The 27,145-nt window shown below is 38.1% G+C and overlaps 1 protein-coding gene across 1 annotated transcript in view; it reads left to right on the forward strand.

Annotated features, from left to right (window-relative positions):
* Thsd7a (thrombospondin type 1 domain containing 7A) overlaps positions 1–27,145 on the forward strand; it is a 418,389-nt gene that overhangs the window by 159,963 nt on the left and 231,281 nt on the right. The window lies entirely within an intron of this gene.

Here is a 27,145-nt window from a genome sequence, read left to right on the forward strand (position 1 = left end):
CAACAACCAAATTTACAGTGCCTTTAGAGATTTAATTCATAATACAATACTATCCAATGAGATGATGGGAGCTCTCCAGATTCAGTTTCCGCAACAGGCAGAAAAATAAAACCCAAACCACACATAGCTTAACACCAATGTAAATAAATGCCTGACATTTATTGAAGAGTTATAAACTTTGCTCAGGACAAATTGCAAAAATATTGTGGTCTTTTGTTTCTCATTTATTCCTTATAATCTTTTGAAGCCCAAACAACTAGTTGGGAATCGATACAGAAAATAACCTGTTTGACCTGATCCTGCTAAACTAGAGTGGGGTCACCTTGGGAATAGTAAAGCCCTTCTCTGCAACGCAGCAGATACCTTCTAAAGAGGTGGGAAAGACAGTGGCCACATGGTCATGTGGTCATGTGTGTCCACATGCTGTGCTTCAAAAGCTGATACTTTGTCTTTCTTTTTTATCCTTTTGTATAGCAAGTTGCTTGTTACACAAATGTACCTTAAATTCACTGTTTATGGTAGCCTCTTTTCCTCTTCTTTCTTTACTGTTCTCTTTCTTCTCTGTTTTTCCTTTTCCCTTTCTCTCTCCAGTGCGAAGAATGTAAGCTTTAGGTGGCACAAAATCTGCTCTTCAGTCTGTAAGACTTTCAGGCTCTCAGGTTGTGCTTTCATCCACGGATTCCACAGTTCATAGAGCGCTGTCTCTGGTAAAATGTGTTTTATGTGCAATTAGAGATAGCCCAAGGAGATAAATGCTGCACACTGCTCATGTAAAAATATCAGGAGAGCCTGTAATAGTCACAATACAGAAAAACGCTAAGAAGCTATGAGAATAGTATTTCAGTGTGGGAAGTATGTGAATATGGTAGACCTACCAATGGAGGTTCAATTAAGGACACTATAAAAACACAGTTCCCATTTGCCTTATTTTTCTCTAGGGCTTTAGGTCTCAACCCCACCACTTATTAGTTCTACTCATACCATATTTATTGAATTTATACGCCTGCAAAGCTGTTCTGCAGCTGGCAGGGTTTGAAAATTATTGGTAATTAACATTAATGGGCATGAACATTTTCAGTGGAAATTAAAAAAAAATTCTTTGGTGCTAGGCATAATAATAAGATCGGCAGGCTGCCTCTTCTGGCATTCTCATTTTCTCCTTGGAAATAAGCTTTGCCCTGTGCCCTCATTTATGCAGAAAGTACCGGGGGGGGGGGGGTTCTTTTCATATTCTGTTGGAGATCTCAACACACTCATGCCATCAAGAAACTGCATAAACTCTGATTGACATCACAAAACCTTTGAGGCTGCTGTACCTGCGGATTGGTGCCTTTGCATTGTGAACTTCTGCTAGAAGTAACAGGCCAGTCAATTTAATACTTAAGTCACCATTTCCTGTCTCTTTGATTAGCATTCATCTCATTAGAAAGTGACACTGTCTTATTGATTCCATTCTATCTACCCCTGAAAAAGAAGATAAGAAAAAGAGCAAGAATGTGACAGAGATAAGAGATTCCCTAAGGTGATCCATGGGCTGTGTCTAAGGAAAGCAGTGCTTCCGTATCAGTGATTGCTAGTGGGTACTGTGTTCAAAGCTGAGGAAAAATCTTTTAAGAGAACAATTGTTTACTGGGAAATCTACTCTGCTACTCTTTGCTGGGGAGAAATATCATGCTTTAGAATTGAGTCTCTTTCACTTTATTTTCAGTGTGCAAAGCAGATTGCGGTGGTGCTACCATGGATAGGTACTCCCATCTCACATCGGGTCTTTGTCAGTTTTGTGCTTGTTGTTGAGAGAATAAAAGACAGATAAGATTTCTTATTTCTAGGTCTTTTCTTTTATAATAAAATAATACTAAATGTTTGATCTATTTAAAGTATACAGCATCCCTAAGAAAATGATTCTGTTATTATCTCTCTTCTAAAACAAAAAAACAAAAAAACAAAACAACAAAAAAAAAAACTACTGTGTTTTTCAGAAGTTCAGCAAGCAATCCAAAGAGAAAGAGAGTAAAACACAAATACTGGCATTAGCACAATTCCACCGGGCAGCTAGACACCCACGACACGCAAACAAATGTCCGTCTCCACCGAGACAGACAAAACCATTCCAGAAATACAGAGGGCTGAGAGGACATAGTTCTTCCAATCCAGAACTTCCGTATCCTCACCAGCACCCAGAAGGGACTCTCCCAGGCGTCCCTGGGTCCCTTCTTACCTCCCAGGACATCTCCCAGGGAAGCAGTCGGTGATCTAGCATGTCTGCTGATCACTCCTTCGTCTCCTCGGGAGACACGAGCGACTGCAAAACCGAAAATACAGAACCTGAACTCAGCTCGAACGGAAACACAAAGACACAGACACGGCTGTAACCTCAAAGTACAGAACCTGAACCTGAATTCAACCGGCAAGCAAAAATAAATTTTCATACTAAGCCTTTCTACATTAACCCTTTATATCTATGAATATCATCCATTCTGATAAAAAAAAAATGTCTCCTTAGGTAGAGTAGCTGGTGTAAATTACCAATGCTTCTCAAACATTAACAATTTATGTCAACAATTAATGTTAACAATTAATTCATGGAGACACAAATGACTGCATGCTGGCAAGATCCCTTTGGCTTCTCAGGGCAGAGCCAACTAGAGATGGATAAAAGTTCACGAGTGGCATTGAATCTTATAATTCTACATATGATTTAAGTTTCATGGGCACCTTTTAAAACTGAGATTTCCTATTAGATCCAAATGGGTGACCACTCAGAATTAAGTAATTCATTATCAAATGACTATACAACCAAGAAAAAATAGGTAGTAAATGAAAAAGATAAAAACGATAATAAGAGATGTGATTTTAATATTTGAATGTGATCAAATGTAATAAGCATGTGTCATTTTAAGAAATGTCTCCAAAATCAGTTCAAGCCCATTTAATTCCCACCTACCTATCTACCCTATCTACCTACTTACCTACCTACATAGCTGTCACTAGTCCTTTTTAAGGCATAGGTAATGTTTTGAGTTCTGTTTAGATTCTCAAAATACAACAAATAAATTTTATACATGGTCATTTTCTTCTTATTAAAAGCAAAACTTAGCCTACATTTCATGATCTGTGTATAGGTTAGGGAAAATGAGCTATTTAACAAAGAAGGTTTGTAATTCTTTATGTCATGAGTCTGCAAGAAACATAAGTAAAATCAGAGTATTTTATGGCACAAAATTCTGAAACTTTGCTTGTCAGGGAATAAAAAAAATTCAACCTTTGGAAGAATGACTAGAGCCCTCCAAGTGATTGAGATTTCCTTTGAGAGCAATGAATTTTACAGCCTAGGGGTGGTGTTTGTCACATGAAAAAGCCAAGATGTGTTCAGAAGGGGAGCAATTATGAAAATGTAAAGCACCTTCCGACAGGACTTGTGACACTGAAGCAAATGCCACTGAAATAACGAGTAGAGCATTAGCGCCATCAGGGTGGAAAGCAAAAATAATTTGGATTCCATCACTCCTTGCAGTCATCTAGTCACAAGCATATTAAAGTGACAAACAGGTCTAAAATAAAATAGACGTGATAGACTCAAGTTTTTCCGGTGACAACCTCTGAGAAAAGGTAATAAACCACTAGAAAAATAATATTTATCTTTGCTAATTATTATTGTCAGGCTTAGTAGGTGGCCCTTCCTAAAAAGAGGTAGCCACACTTAACATTTTAATTACATAATAATGTCTGTGAGTAGCTCTCTGAATCTTTGATTAATTGTAGATAAAATTTTAGGCACAAGTTTCCTTAACTTTTTAATTCATTTTTTCTCACTAATTAACTCTACAATTAATACATATTTCATATTGGACTCATTGACTTCCTCTTGTAGATGATGGCAAAGTGTCCCAATTATCTAGTACTCGAGTTTCATTCCTGTCACTTTCAGAGTGCTGTGTGACCTTGGTCTCCACAGCCAGGTTCTCTATGTTCAGTCTTCTTACTAATAGACAAAATGTCAAAATATGCTTTTAATTCAGAATCTTATACTATAGTCTACAACTCACCAAAAATTTATTAGGGAACAATACCAATTACACATCAAATGCATTTGGCATACTTTTTCTTGGCACTCTTACATTTCAATGAGAACTGAATGAGGAAGGACAGGACCACGTGCCTGTCTTTGGCTAGTTTAAAATTTTACTGCAGAAATGCTTGAAATAATCGACAGTGGAAGGTACAATGGGAATGTATGTCAAAGCATTTTGGACAGACCATGTAATAGACACTCTGAGACCAGGCGAGCACACTGGTAGGCTACTAAGGACAGGCAGTTGTGTTCCTGATGTAGAGTATCATAAGATGCTGTACACTAACCTGCAATTTACCTGCCCCATTTCCAGATTTTTGACAGCTGATGATACAGGTTTCCTTTCCTCTGTCCCATTTCTCAGTTTAACTGCTTATTTTGTTCATATTCCCAATTCCTTGTACTCTCCACCCACTCCTCTAGCAGCCCAGCCTCAGTGTTCATGGTTGCCATTTGTATCTTTCAACTAAAACCCCACTGTTTCCACAAACCTGTGAGTTTCTTACATGGATCAAATGTCCTGTTTTCTTATTATTTTTTTTTTTACTTTAGACATATTTACAGAGCCCATCCTCCTATTTATAGGAACTAAATAGTAACCTGAACTGCAGGTGAAGTTATGGCTTAAAGTACATTAAGATTATATTCCAACAGTCCGTGACTTGTTATCCCCATCTAAAACAACAACTGTAGGACATTGTGTAAAGTTTATCACATGGCATTTTTATTAATTAGGTGACACAATATTTTTTCCAGAATTTGTTGTGAATTGCTAACAGTTCGTTTTTTACACATTGTGGTGTGTGTGTGTCTGTGTGTGTGTCTGTGTTTCTTTGTTTTTTTGGTTGAGATGAAATGAAGGTCTCCCTTTTTTAACTAGGTAAGTCAGTCTGGAAATGGAAATTCTCCTTCACCTACCCCACCTCCACCCCTAAATACTCAGATTCTAGAACTGTGCCATCATGGTTTGTTGCACCCTTTGTTACACTTTTTAAAATATGATAAAAATAACTTTCATTTTTCCAAGTTAAAATCTACTTAAATTTTCCAGTAGTTATAACATTATGACCTGAGGAAAAATTTCATCTTCTCTTTAACTTCAGATATTTCTTTTCTCAGAAGGTTGATGAGTAAATAAGACAATTCTAACTAGTATTTGAGTATATGAATTTGTATGTAGACACATGCACTAATTTGTGTATTGTAATTAACTAATTAATTAGAATATAAATTTTCACTTAACCTGATATTATTATAACTGGCTATATAAATTGATTCTTTAACGTCAAAGCAATTAATAACTGATGTAAAAGTGATTTAAATAATGCTTGGGATCAATATATAAAAGATAATTTAAAATAAATTATGTTAAAGAATGTAGTTTTAGCAATCGCAATCAATTTTTTTCTGTCCATCAGATCAACCTCTGTTAGTCCAGAGAAAGTCCGTGAACTGTGACCCCTCTGACCTTTATATTCCAACAAACAATGAGCATCCAATTTTGAATGCTTACAACATTGTTTCTTTACCATGGAGTTGATTCATACCTATGAACAGAATTTAATTTGTTGCAAGTATAATTTTGAACGAAATGATTTTTCACTTTTTGCCAAAGTGCTACAGAGCTCATCCCAGGAGATGTGTATAACATTTTCGGTGTATTCACTCTCATTCCTTTATAACTGTGTAAACATGCTGGTCCAAGCACAAACATATATGGAAAATATTTATTTTCCATTATCATCTTAGTGTAACATATTCTTTGTTATGCAAAAAACTGAAGAGGTCTATTGAGAGGAGATGATTAGTGACATGATGATGGAGGTGGGTCTTGTATCTTATCTGTTGCTTTCATTGGTTAACTAATAAAGAAAACTGCTTGGCCTGATAGGACAGAAAATTAGGTAGGTGGAGTAGACAGAACAGAATGCTGGGAGAAAGAAGCCGAGTCAGGCAGTCGCCATGATTCTCCTGCCAGACACAGAGGCAGGTTAAGATCCTCCCTGGGTAGAAGATGAGTGACTGGGAAACCAACCAAACCCAGGAAGTGAGGCATGTCTAGCCTAGAGAGCCAGGTTCTGAGTGTGAAGCCTGTGTCAGAATAAACCCCAGTGGTGGTTCAGATGAGAAATGCCCCTATAGTCTTGGGCACTTGAACACTTGTTCCTTTGCTGAAGGAAGAATGTCCCTGGAAGTGGCTTGAGGCATTAAGCTCTCAACAAGACCCACCTCCATCAACATGACAATGGACTGTATGACAGGTTAGGAAACTATACAAGAGAAATTAGTGTTAGTTAAGGAAGTACTCAGAGGTGGAATGCAAATCTGATTCTCAAGCCATTTTGTAAGTAGATTGTGCTGAAGAGTTCGACATTCAGGCACAGTGGTTTAATGTACTCTTTTATCCTGAGGAAGCTGACCTGCCCAGGTAATTATCCAAAGGCCGTCCATATCAAATACGTTTTTTGTACAAAACAATGTAAATCAGGACATGTGATTCATACCAATAATCACAGAGCTCAAGCAGAGTGAAGCAGGTTTCTAAAAGTTCAAGGTCAGCCTGGGCTACAAAATGAAATTCAATCTAACCTGGGATACAGACTAAAACTGTTTCAGACACAAGCAAATAAAAATTGTGTGAATAGACCTAGCTCATGGCTGATCTCCTAAGATATTCATAAAAACTACCTGTGAGAGTCTCAGTGTTCCTCACTGCCATGTTTTTTTTTTACATTGCAAAAGGATTGTATTATCAATAGTATGTTTCCATTCACTCTATACCCAGTTCTTACTATTTTTTTATTTTTTAATAAAAAGCTATCTTTTTTCATTATACATACCAATCCAAGTTCCCACTTCCTCCCCATCCTTCCATTCCCTCCACATACAGTCACCCTACCTCCATCCACTCCACAGAGAGGGTTAGGCACATTGCTTTGGGGAAGGTCCAAGGCCCTCCCCAGTATATCTTGGCTGAGCAAGGTATCCATCCAAAGAGAATAAGTTCCAAAAAAGCCAGTACATGCAGTAGGGATAAATCCTGGTACTACTGCCAGTGGCCCTGCACTCTGCCCCAGCCATGCAACTGTCAACCACATTCAGAGGGACTAGTTCGGTCCTATTCTGGTCCCTTCCCAGTCTGGCTCGTGTTGGTAACCCACACTAGCTCAAGTAAACTGTTTCAGTGGGTGTACCCATCATGGTCTTAACCTCTTTGCTCATATTCTCATTCCTCCCACTCTTCTACTAGACTTTGGGAGCTCAGTCCAGTGCTCCAATGCGGGTCTCTGCCTCTGTTTCCATCAGTTGCTAGATGAAGGTTCTATGGTGATATTTAAGATACTCATCAGAGCCGGGCGGTGGTGGCGCACGCCTTTAATCCCAGCACTTGGGAGGCAGAGGTAGGTGGATCTCTGTGAGTTCGAGACCAGCCTGGTCTACAAGAGCTAGTTCCAGGACAGGCTCCAAAGCCACAGAGAAACCCTGTCTCGAAAAACCAAAAAAAAAAAAAAAATAAGATACTCATCAGTCTGACTAAGGGGCAGGGCTAGTTTGGTCCACCCTCTTCTCTATTGCCTACAGTCTTAGCTGGGGTCATCCTAGTGAATTCCTGGAATTTCTCTAGAGCAAGGTTTCTTGCTAACCCCATATTCTCTAGAGCAAGGGTTCCTTGATAACCCCACAATGGCTCTCTCAATCAAGAAATCTCATTCCTTGCTCTCATCTCTGTTCTTTTTTCATCTCAAATATCCCATTCCCTCAAGTTTTTTTCACCTCTCCCTTTTTCCCCTTCTCTGTCCTTTACACCCTCTCTTCTCTCTCCACTATGTTATATACTCATTTATAAGTAGATACTAGCTATAAACAAAGGATATTGAGCTTATAGTTCATGATCCTAGAGAAGCTAAGTAACAAGTTGCACCTTAAGAAAAACATATATAGATCCACCTGGAAAGATGAAATGAACAAGATCACCGTAGAGTCTTCAGAACAATACTTAGAGGAAATGGTTATGGAAAACTGCCTGGTATAGGAACATGCAGTCAAATAATTAGGGTTCAAAAAGATGTCTTTGAGAGCAAAGGTCTTATCAACTGTCAGAGACTGAAGCAGCATGCACAGGACCGGCATGTGTCTACATCAGGTCCTCTGTGTATATATTATAGCTTCCAGTTTAGTGTTTTTATGGGATTTTTGAGTGAGCAAATATGCGAGTCTCTGAATCTTGTGCCCTCTCTTGGGCTCTTTTCTTTCTGCTGGTTTGTCTTGTCCAAATTGGATGTGACAGGTTTTCATTTTATCTTATTACATTTTATTTTATTTTTATCTCTTAGAAGCCTTTTCTTTTCTATTGAGAGATTGAAAGGGAATAGATCTGGATGCGAGGAGAGGTGGAATAAAATGTGAGGAATAGATGGAGAAAAAAAACCATAAGAACAGTATACTATGTAGAAAAAAAACTAGAACTTTCTCTCCCACTCACCAGTACTTGGATAGCCATTCTGAGGCTTACTATTAATTATTACAAACTCTTTGACTAATGACTCAGGCTTCTTACAGGTTAGCTCTATATATTTAAAGTAACCCATTTCTATTATTCTATATATCACCACATGATCTGTGTTTAGCTTACTTTTCCAGTGGCTGCTGGTGTCTCCCTAATTCTGCTTTTTTTTCTCCCTTTATCTTTATAAGGACTTCCCACCTGTCTATATTCTGCCTGGCTATTGGACAAACCAGCTTCTTTATTAAGCAATGACAGTAGACAGATCACAGCATACAGAGGGGACATCCCAAAGCAGGTCCTAAATAAAGTTGTGACTGACTAATGTTTTATGTTTTAGTTTACAAAAATATTTTTAAAAATATAGGTTAAAGGTAAATTAAGTATAAAATAGCTGGAAAGATCTTTGTTAAAATAAAGATGAACTAATTGTGTGCTCAAATAAGAGAATTAATGTAAAATACTCAATACAGTGTCTTCATAAAGTGATATTAAAATGTTGATCTACTGGGATAATAAACAAGTGTGAATGTTCTACTGAAAGCTGTAATATTCCTTAACATATTTCTTTGATAAAGTATGTGAATTCAGATATTTAACATAATATCTACGTATTAGTTTTCCTTCCGTCTTATAAATTGAGCTAGTGTGCTGGGCGGTGGTGGTGCACGCCTTTAATCCCAGCACTTGGGAGGCAGAGGCAGGCGGATCTCTGTGAGTTCGAGACCAGCCTGGTCTACAAGAGCTAGTTCCAGGACAGACTCCAAAACCACAGAGAAACCCTGTCTCGAAAAACCAAATAAATAAATAAATAAATAAATACATAAATAAATAAATATATTGAACTAGTGCTTAATCTTATAAAACTGGCTTCACTTTTACCCAGGATAGAAATATTAATCTAAGTTCTAACAGATATTTCCAAGTCACTAATGATGCAAATTATTACTCAAAACTCTACATTCAATTTTCTGGTCACATGGAATTCAGAAAGATTAATTTGGTTGAGTCAATTTAATTGCACATTCAGATAATACAAAATTTGCATCTACAATCACTAATTTATCCACCACATAACATGATAAAAATTTAACATGTTGGAATCTTTAATCTTTTACTTTTCTATTCTTAAAATTTATAACACTTGGGGATAGAAATTACGTGGATATTATAAAAATATACAGCAATGTATATGGCTATTGATTAAGATAATCACAAAAGTTTACTATCTCATAAAGCTATACCACTCCATTTTCTTAAGTCTGAAGAGTTAGTCTTCACAAAGTTTCTATATGTTTTCCTCTTAGCATTTCTTTCTAATAAAGGAAGCCATACTCCAATATCCAAAATGAAAAAAAAATTCATTTATATTCTTTTTACTCCTCATCTCTACTAATTGGTATATAACCTTAGAGGGAAACTTGTCCTGCTTTATAGGACTGATTTATTATACAAAAAATAAATACTATAATTTAATATATACCAGTAAATGAGTTTTATAATATAAAATGCAACAGCTATGTAGACATTTGCTAACTCAAGTGTGGGTTAAAATATTCTGAAGAAATGAGTAATATTCTAAATGCAATGAAAACATCATAAAAGTCTAAGGGCACTCACCTACACTTAATTTTTATGTTCTCTTCTGGGAAAATCATAGCTATAAGTTTAAATTACTGGATAAAACTGTGTTGCAGTTCTTCAGATATGCAACTGGCAAAGGGACATCATCAAAAGATGAAGTTAGGATGCATTATTTCTAATGAGTACCTACTTAATATAATAGGCACTAAAAGGGAGATGATGTTGATGGCATATTTGAGTTACTCTTTTCCTCTTCCTGTGTTTAATAAGACAAAGAAGTGCTTTAAAATATATAATTAAACCTCTCTTTTTGCTTGAAGGTCTCAAAGAAATTGCTTTTAGGTTTAGGAAATGTGAGAATTCCCTAAGGCTTCAAACTTGATAGTAATTCTCTAGAAACTTGCACATGTGTTTCAAGAAAGCTTTTCTAAATTTCAAAGGATTATAAATATGAATATAAAGTATGGTCTAGTGTTTACAAAAGTCATATATATATACACATATAGTCAAAGTATATATAAAATGTACACACTATGTTGGCATTTAATCATGTTTGCCTGAATAATTCTTAAGCTCTATGATTCAGGTTATTACATTACCACTACCACTTCCCATATTCAGAATGATTTCATCATACCAAACTGAAGTTATGTAACTACCAGATAATAATTTCCTGTATTGCCCTCCTTTTAATCCCCAGTATTCTCCATTTTTCTTATTTTCTATGGATTTTAGGCTGTGCATACATGTGGGTTCACATAAAGCTTATCCTGTTGAGAGCAACAATTATCAAGTTCTGAATACCATTTCCTTTCAGCCATTACTGGAACCCACCTTTAGGATACTCAGGTACCTTCCACTGTCTTCTCAAAGTTCTTTTCATCATAGATTCTTCTTACAACCCAATACCAACATGACACTTTTATTCCTGATATTTTTGCTTATGGTAACACAGTCCCTATATGCATTATACTTTGTCAGTGTTAGTTACTATGTATGGACACAATGTGACAACATTCTTCTCATTATATCTGTATGTAGTAGCCGTGGTTTCTTCCAACAATGGGGCTGCCAGCCAAGTTGACTTCTATTGTGGATATTGTTTTGCTTCTTGTGACTACAGTGCTTTAACCACCATGTGACGTGAGGACTTGGAGGACACCTGAATGCTTGGCTATATACTCCATGAGTGTATAGTGTCAATTCATTCAAAAAAACATATGTGAGAGTGAAGACGTGGCAATGGATAATTACAGTGAAAAATCGCTAGTATTTCTACACATCTCATTACCTAAAAACAGATATCTTAATTACAATTAAGAGTTAGGTTTAGAAAAAAAAATCATCATTGGAGAAATTTATCCTGGATGCAAAGAGACAATAAAATATGAGGCTTTACTATTAAAGTATATGTACATGAATTCAAATCAAGGGTCTTCCTGGGGAGTTGGCTCAGTCAGTAAAATACTTACTGTGTGAGCATAAAGACCTGAGTTATTACTAACACTCACATGTATATCAGGCACTGTCGCGCCCACCTCGGCCAGCAAGGATGACGCGACCACCGGAGCTCTTCTCACTGCAGTTTTATTCAGGACTTTATTCACAGCAATCTTTCCCCTTCTCTTTCTCTCTCTCTCCTTCTCTCTTCCCCTCTCCCTCTCTCTCCCAGCCCTTAAGTAGGCCTGGGCCACCAACCTCAGATTGCCAGGTGGGCACTGCCCATAGGTCCACGCATATGCAAGCAGCTGACAGTCATTGCATGATAATAGCATAAGTCAGGCTTTAGCCATAGGAGTTGATTATCACAGAGAGCACTCGCTTTCGGGATCGCGGAGGGCGGGAGCCAGCACCATCATGTGCGACTCCACGCAGCTCTCTACATTGCCATCAGGTGTGGCTTCACGCAGCTCGCTACAGTTCCCCCTTTTTTGTTTTGTAAAGCTACAGGCAAGAGTAGAGGTCTGATCTCTGTTAAAAATGGAACATGTGCTAGTGTCTGTCCAGGTGTCATCCACCCAGAGAACACTAGACCTGTCTGGTGCCTTTTTACAGAGGTGGGAGCTGGACACCAACCCACATGCAATCAGACTTGCTCTTCTTGAGGTTGATGTATGCTTACCTCAAGTGCAGTGCGCAAGCCTCGCATCCTGTGTTCACTTCTATCTCTTTTAAGATAGCCAAACTTGGGGAGACTGTCCTGCTTCAATGACCGTGAAGGCCTGAATGATCATAACTGCATTGCGATGCTGTGAAACCCTTATGTGACAGACACACCACAGGCATACCAGGGAGGCAAGCACCATTAAGCCTGTTAGGGCTCCTACTCCCGCCCACTCCTTCAGATGATCCATGGAGTGATCCAGGAGGATAGTCCTTCTGCCAGGCTGGTATCCATGCGTGTGGAATCTGCAGTCACAATCGTCATCCGCAGCTTTTCCAGTTTTCGAATTCACCAGACCAATTACCTAAAAGATATCTAGACAATTCTTTAGACAGATTAGCTGCATGGGTTAATGTTTCATACTGAATGCTGGTCACACACAGCCCTGGATGGATAGAAATGTCTGACAGACTAGGGTATGGACTTGCGTCTCTTAACATACCCCAGCTGCCATACCCCCGTGGCACATTCATTCTTGCCAGCTGAGTGCATGGAAGACACCTTCTCCCTCGTGCACCTCTTTGGCTTCCCTAGCAGCTCAGCTGATCCTGCTTCTGCTAAGTGACCATATGCTGCATTCTCATGAGTTGTCCGATCTTACACAGGATTTAAAGATAAATGCCCATGACAACAGGTGTTGAGATTGCCAGCAGTAGGGTTCCCAATCACCACTAGACCCAACCTCCCATTTGGGCTATGGTATTCTACCAACCCTTTGGCTAAAACAGTACACACAGGTACCTTTTCCTACAATAGGGCAGTCTCTTGATTTAAATTCGCTCTGTTGCAGACTCTTCAGCGGTGTGCAGAGCCTGAAACTGCCATTGCCTTTTCCTTGCCCCGCGGCTACACTGCGTTCTCGGGCAGCCCTGTGGGGTCTGTGCTCCAGCTTGTCTCAGCTCCAGCACTTGTTGTTGCCTTTGCTGATACTCTTAGCACTGCTGTGGCATCCGCCAGGCTAGGCACCGACTGCTGAGGCAATGTGCCTTCCACCACAGCCACCTAGCAAAGCTCTGCTCCAGCTGCCTTTCTGCCCCAGCTGCATTTGTTCTGGGTCCAGACTGGTGCATGGAGTGGAGCAGAACTCAGGGAAGCAGGCTTGCTGCTCTGAAGGGACCCCACTTAAATTATAGGGAATTTGGACGTTGTCAATCTCTCTGGCTACTTCTTGCTGAGCGGGGACGTTGCATTCTTACTGCCATTTTCAGCCTCGCTTGGATGCAGGTCACAGCAGCGACTGGGGAGAGGCGGAGACTCTACCTCCCCACCGAGCTGGAAGGTGGAGGTGTGGCAGTGCAGAACAGCCCTGGTTGTGCTGCGCTTCTATGCCCTGAGGCACACGCTGGGAGTGGCCTAGCATTCTGGCCTTGTTGGTCCTCAAGGCAGGTCCTGGGTGTTTGCAGCTTTGCAGACCCTCAGCGCTGCTTGGCCTTGGAGCCACAACTGCTCACTCTCCACTGCAAACTCAGGAGGTCTCGGTAATTCAAACCACATGAATCTAACTCCCTTCCTTAACATACCTTGTTTAGCAGCAAAATTCAGATCTCTACCAAGCTTGTCCCAAGGAGCAATTGTGTCACATTCAGTCAAAAACTTCTCCAATGCGCTCCTTAACAGCTCATTAAGAGCCAGAAAAATCAGGTGTGATGTTGAAGCGCCCATTCTAAAATCCCATTCTTTTATTTTCATTTTAAACCGTCCACTTTGGTCGTGACTCTCACTTTGATCCGTCTGCTATAGTCGCAGCTCTCATTACCCCCACTCTCCCTTCTACTGGCGAGAGCAGAAAACCCGCTTTTTTTGCGGATCCCCAGTCTTTACCTGAGGATTATCCGGTGCACCCCCTGACTGCAGCAAGTTCTGGGCTCCACAGAGAGAGGTTTGGAGGATTCCTGTACGGGCCACCAACTGTCGTGGTCCCCCTCGTCCAGCAAGGAGGACGCACGACACCGGAGCTCTTCTCACTGCAGTTTTATTCAGGACTTTATTCACAGCAATCTTTCCCCTTCTCTTTCTCTCTCTCTCCTTCTCTCTTCCCCTCTCCCTCTCTCTCCCAGCCCTTAAGTAGGCCTGGGCCGCCAACCTCAGATTGCCAGGTGGGCACTGCCCATAGGTCCACGCATATGCAAGCAGCTGACAGTCATTGCATAATAATAGCATAAGTCAGGCTTTAGCCATAGGAGTTGATTATCACAGAGAGCACTCGCTTTCGGGATCGCGGAGGGCGGGAGCCAGCATCATCATGTGCGACTCCACGCAGCTCTCTACATTGCCATCAGGTGTGGCTTCACGCAGCTCGCTACAAGGCACAACAGTGGAGGGAGAAAGATCCCTTGGAATCATTGGTCAGCCAGCCCCACTAAATCAATTAGCTTCATATTCAGTGATAGATTTCACCTCAAAAAATTGAATGTGCACACACACACACACATACACATACAGAATAGTGAAATATTATTGAAATTAAGTCCATAATTTCCCATTAGCCACATCGGGAATACCCAACTCTCAAATTCTGCAATGTTGGAAGACAGCTCTTGGGGGAAAACCCATGTTTACAAAACTTGAGCTGGTCACCAATTTATAAGTGAGACTATAGTTTGTTTGACTTAAGATACATAACAAAGGTATCTGAATGATGAAAGGAACAGATACATCAGCAACTTCCTATGTGCCACTTCAAGAAAATTGAGCAGTGAGCAATAGGAGCTGTGATGACCGACATGACAGACTACATGATCATCTAGGGGACAAACATACATGTCCATAAGGAAGTTTCTGCACTGAGTTAAGTGAGGCAGGAAAAAAAGTATAGTCAGTTCCATTCCATGGCCTGAAGTATTATACTGAATATAAAGGAAAGAGCTAGTTAAGCACCAGAAGGCGTGGCTTTCTAGTTCCTGGTTGTGTGACCAGAGGCCTTGTGCTTCTGCTGCCTTGCATTCCAACTATGATGGACAATACCCTGAATATGTGGGCCACAAAAAACCCTTCCTTCCTTAAGTTGTTTTTGTTGGGTATTTTGTCCCAGAAACAAGACAAGTAACTAGTAGAAAAGTCAATACAAAATGCTTAGCTCTTCTGCCCTAAGAACTGACAGTTCTGCAATGCCTTTTATCAAGCTTTTCAGAAAGTCTATAGAGTGAAAACCAGTCATCAATAGTGGACAAATTGATTGCACATGATTGTATTGACTTGTCCTTAATCCCCTTGTGTCTTACTCTGTGCCTTATTCTATCACAATAGAACATTTAAAATATCTATGAACATGCAGTCCTTCATTTCAAGTCCTACTTTCAGTAGACATAAGAAAACACATGCTCTTAGAGTTTGATTGATAATCATTCTTTTATTAGGAATTTGTGCTGTGAATGCTCATAATTCTTTTAAATTTTTATTTAAAATGGATTTTTCTCTCACACAATTCACTGACCAGTTTCCTCTCATTCCACTGCTCTCAGCTTCCCCCTTCTCCTTGCAACTCCTTTTTCTCCTACATTCACTTCCCCTCTATTCCCTCTTCATAAATGAGCAGGTCTCCAAGAGGCAACAACAAAACAGGACAAAACAAGACACAATAAGACAAAAGCCCTAATATGAAGGCTGGACAAGGAGATCCAATAGGAGGAAAGAGTCCCAAGAGCAGGCAAAAGAGTCAGAGATACGTCCACTCCCTCTGTTAGGAGTTCCCCAAAGCACCAAGCTAACAGTCATAGCATATATGCACAGGATATCATGTAGACCCACGCAGGCTTCGTATTTTCTTCTTGAGTCTCTGTGAGACCATGTGAGCCCTGCTCAGTTGATTCAGTGAGTCATGTTCTACTGGTATTCTCTGCCTTCTCTGATGCCTATAATCTTTCCTCCTGTCTTCTGTGGGGTCTTCCAACTATGAGGGGAGGGACATGATAGAGATCTCGAATTTAGACTCCCTCTATGTAATCTTTGGCAATGGGTCTTTGTACCCACTCTCATCTGATGTAGAAGGAAGCCTCTCTGATAACAATTTGACAAGGCACTAACCTATGAGTATAGCAGAGTAACATTAGGGATCATTTTATTAATTTTATTTTCCTGTAGTGTTTAGTTCTACCCTAGGTCTCTGTACTATCTAGTCTAGAATTTCTGGCCATCCAGTCAGTGTATGGCATGAGCTCTGTCTCATGATGTGGGCTAAACCAAACATTAGTTGGCCACTCCCACAAGTTCTGGCCCATCATTGCCCTGGTACATCTTGCAGGCAAGGCAGAATGAAGGTTGAAGTGTTTATGACTGGGTTGGGAACTAAAATGTAGGGTGAAGGCAGATACCAGCTTGATGTATCTACATTCAGTGAGCTGTGTGGATGTGGTCTCCAGTAAAAGGTGGCCTATTGTGAGTATTCAGAGAGCGACCTTCTGGCTTAGCATCAACCTGGGTTGTTTAAGGATCTTGATGAGACCCCAGCCTTGGTCAACAAATCAACCAAATGAAAATCAGTCACATTTCTGGAAGCTTTGTTACAAAAATGTCTATACAAACTCTGTGTCCTCCATTACTAAGAGGGATCACTAAGATCACTCTCAAAGATTTCAGGAAGTTTCTGCTGTGTTAGGTTTCCACAGTATTTAAAATTCTTTTGATTTGAAGAACCCATCCATGGAAGAAATTCAGTACTTACAGGTACTCCATCCTTGGGATGATATATAACTTATAAAAGGAATGCTTTCTTTGAGGCCCTATTGACTTTATTACTTTCAGCTTCATGTCAGGCTGCTAAATATAGAAATGCAGCTCTTTCTGAGGCAATTATAACTAAATATGCTCAATTTTATATGTGTTGAAAATTTTCATTCTATATTCTCATTAATGCTGTTTTAACATCAGTGCTAAGAAAACTTATTTCCAATGATTACAGCATTTATCAGATTTGATCTTGCTAACTTCAATCAAATCCCTCAAAAGGCATATGTTGATGATGAACAGATTTCATGTCACTGGAGGATATGTAATTGCATCAGTTTAAACAAAGGAATGTTTGAGGGGCTTATGATTTTATATTTTTCCCAAGTCTATCAAGCTTAAACATGCCATTCAGAATGACACAACCTTTGCTCGTATCTAACACTGGAGAAGTCCAAGTGAGATTATATATATGACTCACTATATAATGACCAACAATAGGTAAAGTATAGCAACAAATTGGAATACGTTAATGTAATCTAGCTATTTCATATTTAAGGCTAAAAATTAAAGTTTTCACTACTATCTTTGTATAGGCTTGTAAAGTTTTATAAGTATAAAAATACTAGAACAATGGAAAGTTTTTACATGCTCCATAAACTTCAAGTAAGGCTAAGATATATTTATACAAATAAATATAAAAAGATAAAAGTTGTTATGTATCCTCACAAATCTCTATATTTTAAAATATGCCATCAAGTAAATTATGAGACTACAAATACATAAGCTATTGGAAAATATATCAAGTCAACTTAATAAATAATTCGAGGGTGAGAAGATAGCTTATTAATTGTTAGATGTTCAATTAAGCCATGGTGGATTTGTGTGTATCATTCCACAGAAAAACTCTTACTATTAGCATTTATTTGGGTGCAGTAATGTGTTGAACTTCTATATATTTTATTGAAAAAAAATCAGTTTAGCAACATAAATTTGAGAGTTGTCAAATTTTTTGAACTCTTGTTGTCTTTAATGGAGACTTGTCTTATAAAATTATTGTTGCTTTGGCCAGGCATAAATGGAAGTGGAGGAAAGAAGTGTGTTTAAAATGTTGTCACACCAAAACGTGACTCTTTTTTGTGTGAGAAAACAGTGTTTCCTTCTAATAATGATATTTCAGTTATCATGAGATAGTGGGAGTAAATGACTTGATTCATTTTATACTTTATTTGATAAAAATGAAAGCCAGGACCCAAAAGACTGAGTAATTTTCTCAAGAAGTATCAAGCATTAAATAGGTCCTAAAAATAGGTTATTGTATTTAGCAATTGTTAAAAGGCTCTCCTAGTTACTGATTTTCTCCCCTTTTCTCATCAGATTTAAAGTGTGTTCCAATTTTAAACACTTAATTTGATACTCTTATAATTTTATGAAAGTTTAATTACTGACTGAGATGAAAGCACATTTGACTTTCACAGTAATCGCTCCTCATCCACCAAACTGATTTGTCATTTGAGAGTTATACTTTAAATCAAATTTAATTAAATTAAAATTCAAGTCAACGGAGCCTTTCACTCTCCTTTTATTTTTATTTAAAAAGGAAATGTTCCTATTTTAGGTTGGTAAATATTGAAGCTGTGTGTCATACTTGTGTGTTCTTCAGTGTGTGCGAATAGATCTGTGAGGCAAAGCATGCACATCAACAAAATCAACGAAAAAGCTTTATGGTAGCTTGTGGGGTTTTTTGTTTGTTTGTTGAAAATACAGTTTTCTCTCATGCAATACATCTCAACTACACGTTCCCATACCTCCACCCTTCCCAATCCCCTGCATCTCTCCTCTACCCTGAATACACTCCCTTTCCACTTCCCTTCAGAAAAGAGCAGGCCTCCAAGAGACAACAAGCAAATGTGACAAAACAAGACACAATGAGACAAAGCAAAAGTCCTCATCTCGAGGCTGGACACGGCAACCCAATAGGAGGACAAGAGTCCTGAGAGCAACTAAAAGAAAGAGAAACACCTGCTTTCACTGTGAGAAAACCCACAAAAACACGGAGCTAACAGCCATGACAGAAATGCAGAGGACCTGCGTTTTTAAGGCTATGAAAATATTTCAAGATAGACAATTTAAGCACAAATGACTATTTTTTTTCACAGAAAAACGTCTTGGCATGATAAATGAGCACAGGACAAGCAAGACTGTGTTTCTGTGCTGGAGAAGATATTGACAGCTTCACGGACTCTCTGGAGATACATTACACAAAGGATATATAAACATATAACTATCACAGCAGTAATCCATATTTGAAACAACAGCTATTGAGAGGTGAGGAGAATATCCTCATAAACTGCCATAAAAAAGGGCTAAACGGTACATTTTCAGGGGCACTTTCAACATGTTGAAAAGCTGAAAATTGAGTATTATATAAGCATAGTTTAGGTATAACTGTGGAAAATCAAAGAGTCAAGGAGATTAAAGGAATGAGAGTAGTCAAGTCTGTGCATATGTATTGAAATAAAATTACTTTTATATAATCCTGTAAGTTACAAAGGCTGGTTATAAAACAATTTATCCTAATTCTAAATAGATATTTAGGTACAAAATTAATTGTCCTGTAAGTTGACAACAAAATGTGAAGTTAATTTAGAATAGCTGAAGACTTCTCTGCCGTATAGCAGAAATTTCTAATATTTTTACACACTTTGCTTTAGTACAAACAAATGGATACGTTTTTACTATCTGTGAATTTTATTTTTTTTATTTTTATTCTTTTTTAATTAAAATTTCCACCTGTCCCCTTTCCCATTTCCCTCCCCCTCCTCCCAAATATTGCCCCTCCCCCCACTCCCCTTTCCCTATCCCCACTCCTCTTCTCCTCCCCCCACTCCATTCCCCCTCCCTCTCGATACTGAAGAGCAGTCCAAATTCCCTGCCCGGCGGGAAGACCAAGGTCCTCCCACTTCTATCTAGGTCCAGGAAGGTGATCGTCCAAACAGGCTAAGCTCCCACATAGCCAGTTCATGTATTAGGATTGAAACCTAGTGCCATTGTCCTTGGCTTCTCATCAGCCTTCATTGTCCGCCATATTCAGAGAGTCCAGTTTCAACCCATGTTTATTCAGTCCCAGACCAGCTGGCCTTGGTGGGCTCCCAATAAATCAGTTCCAATGTCACAGTGGGTGGGTGCACCCCTCATGGTCCTGACTTCCTTGCTCATGTTCTCCCTCCTTCTGCTCCTCATTTGGACCTTAAGAGCTCAGACCGTTGCTCCATATTGAGTCTCTGTCTCTATCTCGATCCATCACCAGATGAAGGTTCTAAGGTGATATGTAAGATATTCATCAGTATAGGATAGGATCTTTTCAGGTTCCCTCTCCTCAGTTGCCCAAGGTACCAGCTGGGGACATCTCCCTGGACACCGCAAGCCCCTCTAGAGTCAAGTCTCTTGCCAACCCTAAGATGGCTCCCTTAGTTAGGATATATACTTCGCTGCTCCCGTATCCATCCTTCCTATATCCTAACCATCCCAATCCCTCAAGCTTCTCCCATCCTCCCCTTCTCACGTTTCTCATCCCATTTCTCCTTAGCCCCAAGCCACCTCACCCGCTAGATCCCAGTTTTTGCCCGGCAGTTCCAAGAAGACCTAATACCTATACTCCTTAATGTATTTCACAATATAGAAACAGAGAAGTCATTGCCAAATTCCTTTTATGAAGCTGCAGTTACTCTGATACCAAAACCACACAAAGACACAACCAAGAAAGAGAACTACAGGCCAATCTCACTCATGAACATCGACGCAAAGATACTCAATAAAATACTGGCAAACCGAATCCAAGAACACATTAGAAAAATTATCCATTATGATCAAGTAGGCTTCATCCCAGAGATCCAGGGCTGGTTCAACATACAAAAATCTATCAGTGTAATCCATCATATAAATAAACTGAAAGAAAAAAACCATATGATCGTTTCATTAGATGCTGAAAAAGCATTTGACAAAATTCAACATCCCTTTATGATAAAGGTCTTAGAGAGATTAGGGATACAAGGGTCGTACCTAAGTATAATAAAAGCTATTTATAGCAAGCCGACAGCTAACATCAAATTAAATAGAGAGAAACTCAAAGCTATTCCACTAATATCAGGAACACGACAAGGCTGTCCACTCTCTCCATACCTCTTTAATATAGTGCTTGAAATTCTAGCGATAGCAATAAGACAACATAAGGGGATCAAAGGGTATCTGTGAATTTTAAAATGTAATATCTTATAGCTAACAGGACAGGGCAGTCAGTCTATAACAAAGCTCTGTAAATGTTCCTTGACCTTGTGGTAAGCAGGATGTGCTATTCCGGAACCAATTTCAGGAGGGAAAACATATTGTCCCATTTGAGAGATGCAGATGTATTTAGCCAAACAAGAACCTGGCTCATTTAAGAGTTTTATAGCAAACAAGGATGGAGAGTAGTTTGCATAATTTTCTAATGTTCCTTTAATAGTGTTTATCTTTTATAAGGCTCTTTGGAACAGCTGTTGGCCACCTGTCAATAATGTGGCCTTTTATAGACTCAACCTTTTATTGTTCTCATGCCCTTCACATATAAAATCAAGAGTCTTAGGAGAAATGAGTGTACAACTTGTTAAGAAAACCATCTATTTTAAATTGAGAAGTTCATCTTGTGCAAACTGAAGTAAAGACAGAACTTTGAACTAGATGTATTATACAAATCTCCTTAGTAAAGATAGGCTCTTGTTTTAGCCACATATTTTCAAAGTTGGTATAGAGTTGTATTTTAAATACTGGCTATATGAAAACTAAGCCAAGAAACATTCACTAAATGCTTTTTATCTTAGTTATATTTAATTTTATATGTATTCTATTTGAAAATATTTGTTTTGTAAGTATTAATGACATAAATGTTTTGGGCATACAAACAGTTGTTTTAATGTATTTCTGGTAGAATAAGACATCCAATGTTTCTGTTCATATTTGCATAAAATCTGTCAAGCTCAGTGTTTTTACACATATTTATTGACCTACATCCTTGACAGATTTTTGTGTGATAGTGAATAAACACAGTCCTACAAATCTGTACACAGAAATACATTTCTATTCATAAAATGATAGTATCCAAGCCCTAAAGGAGAAAGCTGTTTATTATTCTTTTACCCAATTAGATTCCAATTTTCCCTAAATTATCATGAACAAGAATAAATGAGGCAGGTTTCAAACCAAGGGAAATTCTTACTGATCTTGTTAGATATTATGCACAAACCCTGCCTCTTTTCTACCTCTTCTCAATCATTGTAATGTAAACTGTGGAGCTGAATCTTAACATTTTCACAGAGATATTTGATGCTACATGTTACTTTCTCAGATCATGCTTGGCAGCGAACTTTTTGTTTCCCTTAATAGAATTTGCATACTGTGTTGTCAAACTGTATTTTAAACCATGTGTGCTCTTAGAAACAGAGTAGCTAATTGGGTTAACTATGCTTGGTTGTCAAAAGCAATTTTAGATATGGTCTTCACTCTAGTCAGGGTGTGATTATTTCAAGACTGCTCGGAGGGCATAAATAGATGGGCATTCATCGGGTACACTGGGCCGAAAGTCTGATCTTTCATAAGTGTACTTAATTGGACACACATGCAATATCCAAGGTGCAATGAAAAGATAAGACAGCCGTTGGAGCTTGTGAGGCGTATGAGTTCTTTCAATAATGATTGTAATGCCACCTCTGCTTTTGCAATTACTCTCATGCATGTTTTTCTTTGGTATCTTTATGGATCTCTGTTGAATTTTTGTGGGATGCTGTCATCGAGTTCTCGGAGTGAGTATATGTGAAAATTCACAGGCTGTCTATAAGGAGTCAGTAAGAATCTGTATTCATATTATTAGAACTGAAGGTGGACCATACTTGCATTCATAACGTATCCTTTTGTCTAGTGATTGAAGTATCTTGAGAGATTCTCATTATCTTTTAGTAGAAAATCGTGTAGAGTTCTCTAGAATTCCATCTCTTTATCTGTTGCAACTGATAGCAACCATGTAATGTCTTCAGTATTATTATCTGCCAGCTAATTCCTTTCTTTATAAACAAAGTAATTGAGGGTATTCACACAAGCATAAACCAGGAAATTAAAAGATACAAACTATGGAACAAGTTATTCCATTAAATTAGCTGCAGTACAAATTTTATGTGCATATAAATATAATCAAACATATGTGAAAGATGGTCCACATATATGTATGATATTCAGTACATCCAAAACGATAAATATACAGCATATACTTACACTAGTGTCCTTATGTACCTACCATAGGACCACAAGCAATGAATATGTAAAATGGGAAATATTTAAAATCAAAATTTTTAAGTTTAAAGAAGGGCATCAAAATAAAATTATTCTTACTTTTATAGTAAGCTAAATTTATATTAATGGCTGATGTCATATGTTTCTATGCATCAAAGCATCAAATAGAAAGTTTTTAAAGTCAGTTATTCAAGAACTGTTGTCATTGACTGTTGTCTGACGAATTTAGATTAACATTGAGTGATAGAGATCACTCTTAGGAGCTGAAACATTCACTCCTGGATGTTAGAAGGAGAATAATATAATTCATGAAAGTAATAAACCATATTCTAAAAGCTCAGAAAGTTATAGTATTCACAGGACCTATGCCCACCGTTCTTAAAGCTTTTCTCTTTTTTGTTGAAACTATTTATATAATAGACTTTGATCATGCTTTCCCATTCCCCAGTTCTCCTGCAACCTCCCCACTTATCTACCCAATTTTCCATTCTACCCCACAACAAACAGCCAGACAAAGACAATAGCAAAACTAAGAAGCACACACAAAAACACTCTGCAGAAGTACAAAAAGCAAAACTCATAATAAACAAGTTAAAACTTAAAAGACAAAAAAATGTATCCAAACAAAGCAAGAAAAGAAAAAAAAGTATAAAATGACACTTAGATAATTTTGTGTTGGTCAAATACTCCCAAGGATGGCCCCTTAACTAAAGGCCCCCAGTGAGACTCCATTGGAGAAAACTGATTTTTCCTTTGCATTGGGTATCAATTGGAGATAGCTTTTTATGTGTGGGAGCCTATATTTACTTTCTCTGTGCTCGAATCATGTAGGTTGAACCTCCACAGGCTTTATGTATGAAGCCACAGGCTCTGCAAGCTCAGATGTATACCAGTTGTATCTGGAAGATACTGTTGCCTTGAAGTCATTCATCTCTTCTTGCTATTACAGTCTTTCTGTTTTCTATTCCACATAGACCACTGTACCCTGAGGAAAGAGCTTTGATGAAGATACTCACTTAGGACCGAATGCTCAAACTCTCTTACTTTCTTCCAGTTTTCCAGTTGTGAGTTATCCATGCAAGAAGAAACTTCTCTTATGAGGGCCGAGTGATGCACTGATCTAGGGGTATAGCAGTATGTCATTAGGAGTTATTTTGTTACTATGTTCTTTTAGCAGAATAACAGTATTTAAATGTTTTTGGAATAACCAACTACTTACTAATTGTATTTAAGACCCATTCTGTTATAGTAGGCTACTTGTTCATCCCAGCTGTCGAAAATGATCACACAGAAACCGTATTATTTAAGTTACTGCTTGGCCCATTAGCTCTAGCTTCTTATTTGCTAACTCTTACATCTTAATTTAACCCATCTCCCTTAATCTGTGCATCACCACGAGGTTGTGACCTACCAGCACATCTGTCTCCAGCAGCGGCTCCATGGCTTCTCCCTGACTCAACCCTTCTTTCCCCCAGCACTGTGTTTAGTTTTCCCTGCCTAGCTAAGTTCTGCATTGCTATAGGTCCAAAGCAGTCCTTTATTAGCCCAATGGTATTCACAACATACAGAGAGGAATCCCACATTGCCATTCCATGGGAACAAATACCTGACAGTGCTAAAGTGGCCAAGAACCTGAGACTACACAGGTCATTGGCTTTGGAGAAAACTTACTAATATTATTCTACTCAAGGAACATTGCTCCAGCTCAATTTTATGTAACCTGTAAACAAATGGCTAGCAAGAGAAAACTGTCTCCTATGGAGCAGGGTGCACGTTGGGCAGAGAAGTCTAGGGATAAGCTGGACAGGCTTTAAAATGATTCAGATGTCTCTGAGTCATCCTCCTATAGCAATATTAGTAACCCCAATGAACTCACTGGTTCATCAAATGAGAGTTGAGTGAAACCATTTCTGTGGTATATTATTGGTGCCTGTCTAACGTGAATAGATTTTTATTCATGTTCCCTAGTGAGAAAAGGCACACAACATTATCTAACCAGTCTTTAGAGTAGAGTCAACACTATGAATATTTTCTATAAAATTCTTCTTTTGACTTTATTCTAGGAATAAAATACTAAACATTGACAATTCAGTTTAATCTCATAAATAATGTTAAGGATGGAAAATTATAGTACATCAAGAAATTCTCTTATATTGCTTTTGGATTTAGATTCTGAGTTAACACCTATGCCTTAACATCCCAATCGAGCAGCATGTAGTTTAGCCTGTAGGCTAATATAAATATATCTTTCTGTGAGGTGTTTGTGGTGGGAAAAGATAACAGTTTTGTTCAAACATAATGGGCAGAGGAAACTAAAACTAAAGCTATATGGAATTAATTCTAAAATCTTATACATGTTGCAAAGTTCTTATTGAGGTAGATCTTAAGTTTTATGTGTCTCAAATGTAATAATTTGAAATCTGTAAGAAGACATCATAAGACCAGTGAAAAAATATACAAAGTAAAAATAGAATTAAAATATTTTTAGGTACTATATGTTAACACTTTTACCAAATTCACTGTCTTTTTAGTTTATAAAATATTTCTAAACATTAACATCCTAGGAATACTATTTCTAAAAATATAAGTCTAATACAATTTTATATATTATTTTCATAAAATAATATTTTGGATATAACAAATATATAGTACTATTTTAAATGAAAAGATTATTAGTTACCACAATATTTCAGATAAGCCTCTATCTTCTATTTACAGCTTGATAGTGACACTTGAATGAAAGCCAATGCATCTTTCTTGTTAAGTAAAATTAGATACTATAAATGCATTCTTAGTTCTTCTTGTGTAGATTGATGGTTGTTTTGTACAGAGGAAAGCACCTAAAGCTAAAGCTCTAAATTTTGGTTTTATCAGAGCCCAAGTGTCAGAAGAACTGGACCTAAACTGCAATTGGTTCTATTATTTATTCAAGATGCAAATTGGGCAAATCAGCCCTCTTTCATGTCCTGTTTTTCTGAGCCACAAAATAAGTCCTTTGGCCTAGTTTAAAACTTTTTTTTTCTTCTTCAACATCTTGCAGACCAAATCTTATCCATAATGTACACATGAATAAAAATAAATGTGAAGCCAGACTTTCTCTTATGAAAGCAGGACTGTGGGAAAAGGGCAGCAGCCGTGTATTTGTGTGTGTGTGTGTCTGTCTGTCTGTCTGCCTGACTCACTGACAGACTGACAGACTGTCTGTCTTAGGGAACTCTGTAGCCATCTCATGAAACTTACATCCTCAGGACTTGTTGATGACATTTAGGGGTCATCAAATAAGTCCTTATCTTCACGACAACGTTTTGAAAATTATGTAATTATGTGATCTTTGTGTTTATTTGCCATTCTAAAATGTATTCTCATTTTAACACATCAGAATTTGTAAATACCTTGAAAACAGTACAACCTGATTTACAAAAGAAATTTATAAGAAATGCAAGACCTCTGTCTCTTAAAAAGTGTTCCAGGGCAAAAAGCCAGCCCCCTTTCATATAGAAACAATTGACTTCAGTGTCCCATAAAATACCCAGGTAGTCATATTTAACAAATGAATGAAATGAAAGAACTCAAAGACATTGCTCAACAAAGAGTCACAATTTGGAAGTTTTTTTTTGTGTTTATCTTAGCAGAAATTAATTTCTTTACTCATCTCTGTAGTTCATTGAGAATTTTTTAAGTTAAAAAACAGCAAATATCTTGGATAAAAGGTCTAATGTCTCAGATTTAGTTCCCATAAAGTCCCACTCTAAATTCTATCAGCAACAATGTACTCAACCATTAGACCTCCGCAGTCACAGCCTGTGGCAATCAGAATGCAGGTGAGGTAGACCAATTT

This window comes from Chionomys nivalis, chromosome 1, assembly GCF_950005125.1.
Source record: "Chionomys nivalis chromosome 1, mChiNiv1.1, whole genome shotgun sequence".
NCBI lineage: Eukaryota > Metazoa > Chordata > Mammalia > Rodentia > Cricetidae > Chionomys > Chionomys nivalis.